The sequence below is a fragment of the Palaemon carinicauda genome, chromosome 5 (assembly GCF_036898095.1).
Source record: "Palaemon carinicauda isolate YSFRI2023 chromosome 5, ASM3689809v2, whole genome shotgun sequence".
NCBI lineage: Eukaryota > Metazoa > Arthropoda > Malacostraca > Decapoda > Palaemonidae > Palaemon > Palaemon carinicauda.
Window position 1 is genome coordinate 120,321,466 of NC_090729.1, and position 5,370 is coordinate 120,326,835.

Here is a 5,370-nt window from a genome sequence, read left to right on the forward strand (position 1 = left end):
ACTAGATTCCTTTAGTCAAAGATTATTCAGCTATGACAATTCTACATTCTATGCATTGAGTACAATTGTCTATTGCAAAATGAGTTACGTAAAATTGTAAAATCGCAGACATTTTTTTCTTTTTTTTTTTTAGATTTCTTGGAAAATGACGTCATTGGTCTTCAAATACTGTAGGTTGTGAAACATAGACATAGATGGCAGCACTGCTCATACAAGGACACTAAATCTAAGGGAGCTGTTGTGGCTCTGTGCTTCGTTGGTTTGTCATCCTTGTTTTGCCAGTGGCGACCCAAAGACTGCAGGCATTTTTACAGAGGGTTTCAGTCTACGTCTAAAGATTTAATGGAGTGTGTTTTATAGAAGAAAAGTGTCGGTAAAGTGAGTTAAATTTTTGTGTAGTTATTTTACTGTGATTTTGTAATGTTTAGTGACTTACATTTCCATATTTATATTCGTGAATATTAGTTTTAGGAACTCAAATTTAATTAATTTAGTTTGTTATATTAGAAAAGGCTTTGACTTGGTATGGTGTTTCCTTTTTATATGATTTCGTATCTTGGTGCAGATTACTCATCATTTTTTCATAATAGGCTTCAACAAAGTTAATAGATTAGTTTTAAGTTTTGAGATTTCTTTCATGTTTATCATGAGCTGGAAATGTCATTAATGTATCTTTAATCACATGGTCTCTTTTGAGCATAACTGGCCTAGATATTTTAATGGAATTGTTTATCCAGTTAATCCTTCCAACGGTTTGAATTTAGCTTACGTCTGGTTCTATATTAATTTATTTTTGAACAATTTTGATGGATTAAATTGCTGTATTTATAAAGTTCTCGATAAATTTGAAGTTTCTTTGTTCCCATATTTTAAAACTATTATTAACGGGATTTAAGTTATATTATCCGCTTATTTATTAATGAAATTCGCTTTTAATAATTTTCCCGTAATCTTGGATTTTATACATATGTTCAAACCTGGGAAGTTAGTCTTCGTAACATTAGTTCGCATCTCAAGTTTACCAGTTTCCCAATTTGTACTGAATCCTTTTAAAGAAAGAGCAAATTCCTCTTAGAAATTCTATATCGGGTATAAAGCTCTTTCGTAGATTAGTGGCATTTAATGCCAACAGTCTGTATACTGAGTTTCTCTTAAAGTATCTCTTAAATCGTTTTGCTCTTTCTTGGCTGTAACTGGATGCTTGATATTTTAGTTTTATTCGCAATCGGGTAGGTAGTCTGAATTTTGGGCAAACTAATAAATACCAGGTTCAAGTTAACTTGATTATTCGGTTCTAATTCTTGCGCGTAGTTTTATGAGCGTTAAATGTATTTTTGGTGTAACAATGCACCAAGCGGTGCACTGTAGGCTTAATAGTACTTTAGTACTTGGTTATTAGTGGTTAGCACTAAGATAGCGGGCATAACCAAGGTATCATACACTCATTGATACTACTGCTAGAGGTAATGGGTTCTTTGATTGGCTATATAGCTAACTTTATTTGGATCCTTCCCTAGTTACTGCTTATTGTTTTTCCCAAACACGGAATAGTCAGGCATGTTTTTAATTCTTTCTCCTACATCTAACGGATAACTATAAATTTTAATTTACAAAGGTGTCAACGACGCCACTGTATTCTTTCTCCTACATCTAACGGATTACTATAAATTTTAATTTACAAAGGTGTCAACGACGCCACTGTAATCTCGGTTGGTATTTTCCACTTTACATGGGTAGAAGACTTAACTTTGGTAAGCAGATATTCTAGGGTAAGACTCTTCAAAATGAAGCCATTATTCTGAGGTTGTGTAGTGCTATAGCCTGTGTACAATGGGCTTGGTTTTATGACACGGGCGCAGTTTCCTTATTAACTGATCTCATTGGTTATTCTACTTGTTGTAGCCTTTGGGATTGTCGCATCCTGAGTGTCCTATTATTGCTTAGCGAGTATTAACAACACACCCTTCTAATGTTCTTCTTGCCTCCATATTTTTCCCCTTGTTGCCCATCTTCATAGTCCACTAAATGAAACTGCCAGTTCCCATATGATTAGCGTGAGACTCTGTGAACGGGTATATCTTAGTAATTTTACTAAAGATTTTACTCATGAATTAAATGATTCTTGAAAGACTAGTATCTTTGAATAGATTAGTACCTGGGGAAAATTGGGTTTTTTAGGTTATTATAGCTTCAAAACTTTGACTAGTCTGACTATGATTCTTAGTTTTAGATTCTAAACTAATTTAAAGACTTATTTCTGTTAGTTTTTCGCGAATGGACAGTTTCCAAAAATTGGTATAGTTATGTTTTTTAGTAACCTTTTAATTAGTTTCTGGCACTCTTAAGTCTGTTTTGAAGTTGCTCTCAAGAAATTTCAAATTTTGAAATTTACCAGTTTAGTTCGTTAAAACTTGGTTACTGCGGGGTTTGTGTTGTGCTTGTGATGTAGAATATAAAGTTTCTTGATTAAGAGAGTTCCTAAATTGAATCTGCTTGTAGAAAATACGGATATAAACTAGCTTGTGGGTAGTTTAGCCTTCTGAGTTGTCGAGGCGTTGCATGTGACTAAAATTCTAAAATCCATAAATCCATGAATAGTAGTCTTTAACGGAGGAAAAGAATACTTGGGGTCAATGAGGATGATAGTGCAAGATTTGATATCTATATAGGGATTTTGGATGAAACTTTCTGTAGTGAGAATGGGTTTGAGAACTTTTATCTAATTTACGAATAGACAAAATTGCAGCTAACATGTTTAACAGGCTGTGTCATAAGTCTTTACTCGGGTTTATTTATGGAGGATCTATTTTAATGTTGCTCTTAATTTGTTATTGTTAATAAAATCTTAGTATTTTTCCTTCACCTATTTTCCCCTGTCGGTTCCCTTGGGCTTATAACATTTTTTTTAACTAGGGTTGTAGCCTAGTTAAATATTGGAACGTGCCTGGGGATCTTTCAGAACAAAGAGTTAATTCAGAAAAAGTCAATATCTTAGATGACGAGTATAACCGTAATAGAAATTTTAAATGTCATAACACCTTGGTAGCTCCATAGCTGTTTTTATTACCAGGTGACTACTGTAGATGTGTAAATGTTCTTATAGCATACTTGTGTAATCTGATATTGAAATTCGGTCAAGACTAGTTTGAAGAAGAGATATTTGGAACTATGGAATTTTGCTTTTATAAAATTTTGTAATCTAGTTGAGGAATATTCTTATGAAATCTTTACTTTAATAAATCGGTAAGTAGAAGCTGAAATTTCTTTTGACGTAGATTTTGCTGCGAATGTTCAAAAAGGAAAATATTTAACTTTAAATTTTGCTTTTGAGACTTTAAAAATGGTAAAATACGTTCAGAACTATTGTATAGTTCAATTATTTTAAATTTTAAGCTTTCGTAATTACGCCTTTACTATTAAATTCAGTCTGTTTGGTGTTTGTCAGTCGGGCAAGCAAAGCACTTTTCAGACCCCACCCGCACTGAGGTACCAAATATTAGTACCTCCCAAACATTGTTAATCAGCTTTTTTTTTTTTTTTTTTTTCTTATTATTTTTTCTTATTTTTCTTTTTTTTTTTTTTTTTGTTTACCCAGTTCTCCCAACTTGAGATAAAATCCTGTAATTTTAGTTCATTCTTGAATGACAAGTTTGCTAGTCTCCTGTTGAATGTTCGGGCCAGGTAAAGAGAATTTCTAGCTGAATCTTTATTTTAAAAGCACCAGTTTCTCAGAGTTAATAAAAATCAAAGGTTCTGTAGACTTTTAATACAAAACTATATAGTATTAAACTTGAGGCTAGACTAAAGGTAACTTGTATGCTTTTTAAAGCTTGCCAGGTTGACAATTGGACAGGCATATTCTACATTGTATGGATTTGAAGACTTAATTCCCTAATTTTTGAATACTTCAAATCTTAAACAGATGTCTTACGTTATGGAAGGAACTTTGAAAGTCTTTCAAAGGTATGAGTAACTTTTATTAAACTGTAGTAATTTTGTCACAGGTTGTTTTAAAGTAACATTTTGGGGTTGAGATATATATTAGACAAGATTTTTGATTGCTATAGTTTATCAAAACCACTTCATGGGATTGACTATCCACTTAATATATAGAGGAAATTTTAGTTTAAGAAAAAAAAAATATGAACCTTTGTTCAGGTATTGGTGAATATATATTTTAGGTACAATAATTTTTATCAAAGCTTCTGCAGTTTAATATAGGAAAATACTTTGCCTAGACTAATTCTTTCTTTTCATTTTGCAGGTCTTCCGATTTGTTCAACCTGGGTAGCTGCTGCTGATTAATTTGAAGTTAATAATTTTGAAGCGGGATGAACACTCTGGAAGTTAGCAACTTTTCCGGAATCCTTGAATGTCTTTACTGGGTTTTGATGTAAAGTTTCTTTTTGGTTACTATTGTTTACTCGGGCTGTCTCATCAAATGCACTTGCAAGTTAAGCTGTCTGTAGCAGTTAATGTCTTAGAGATTGTTTACTCTGGTGTTTAAGTCAGATACTGTTTGACTGCAGTAATAATTTTATATGTACTATTAATAACCTTTTCATATTTACCTTGTTACCTTTGAAATATATTTTTAAGTTCCGAAATAAAACTTTATAGCAAAGTTGTTCACTTTTATTTGCATTGTCCACAAATAAAACCTTATAGTAAAGCTGATTACTAAATTTTATTTGCATATAACGTGAGTTTAAATAGTTTCACAACTTCCTTAGTTTAAAAACACAACTTATTAAACTTTATTTACTATCAAAATGTGGTTAGCATTGTTTCAAGACTTTATAAGTTTTAATTTCTAATTAAGTTCTAGTAAAATGTGGTTAGCATTGTTTAAGTTCTAGTAAAATGTGGTTAGCATTGTTTCAGTTCTAGTAAAATGTGGTTAGCATTGTTTCAAGACTTTGTAAGTTGTAATTTCTAATTAAGTTCTAGTGTAAGTTTGTCATATCACTCTGTATGTGCTAGATGAGTAGAGAATTTTTTAAAGTTTTCGTGTTGCGTATGTTTAAGCAATATGTTTAAGTAATACAAGTAATACCTATCTTAATTAGATGGTATAATCTTTTTGCAGTTTAATAGTGATAGCTTTTGTTTATTAGGCAGTAACGAGAATCTGTCACTAGTCCCGTATTATGGGCAGTTGCACATCCAGGATAAATCTTGAAACCTTGGCAGTACATGAAATCCTTTTAACATTGATGATGATGATGAAATTTAGGCCTCTTGACAGAAGGAAGCTATATTCTGAATTATAATAACTAATAGTCTTTAAGTTAATGAAATTTACTGAAACACTAACTGCTGCAGTTGGAAAACTATGGAAATTTAAGTTTCTTCCAAACGAGGGGCAAA

General features: G+C 31.9%; 1 long non-coding RNA gene across 1 annotated transcript; it reads left to right on the forward strand.

The window, feature by feature from the left end:
• Window positions 1-289: 289 nt before the first annotated feature.
• LOC137640550 (uncharacterized) lies at window positions 290-4,624 on the forward strand. The gene is made up of 2 exons (XR_011044396.1): window positions 290-378; window positions 4,265-4,624. It is a non-coding gene; the product is annotated as an uncharacterized lncRNA (long non-coding RNA).
• The last annotated feature ends 746 nt before the right edge of the window (window positions 4,625-5,370 follow it).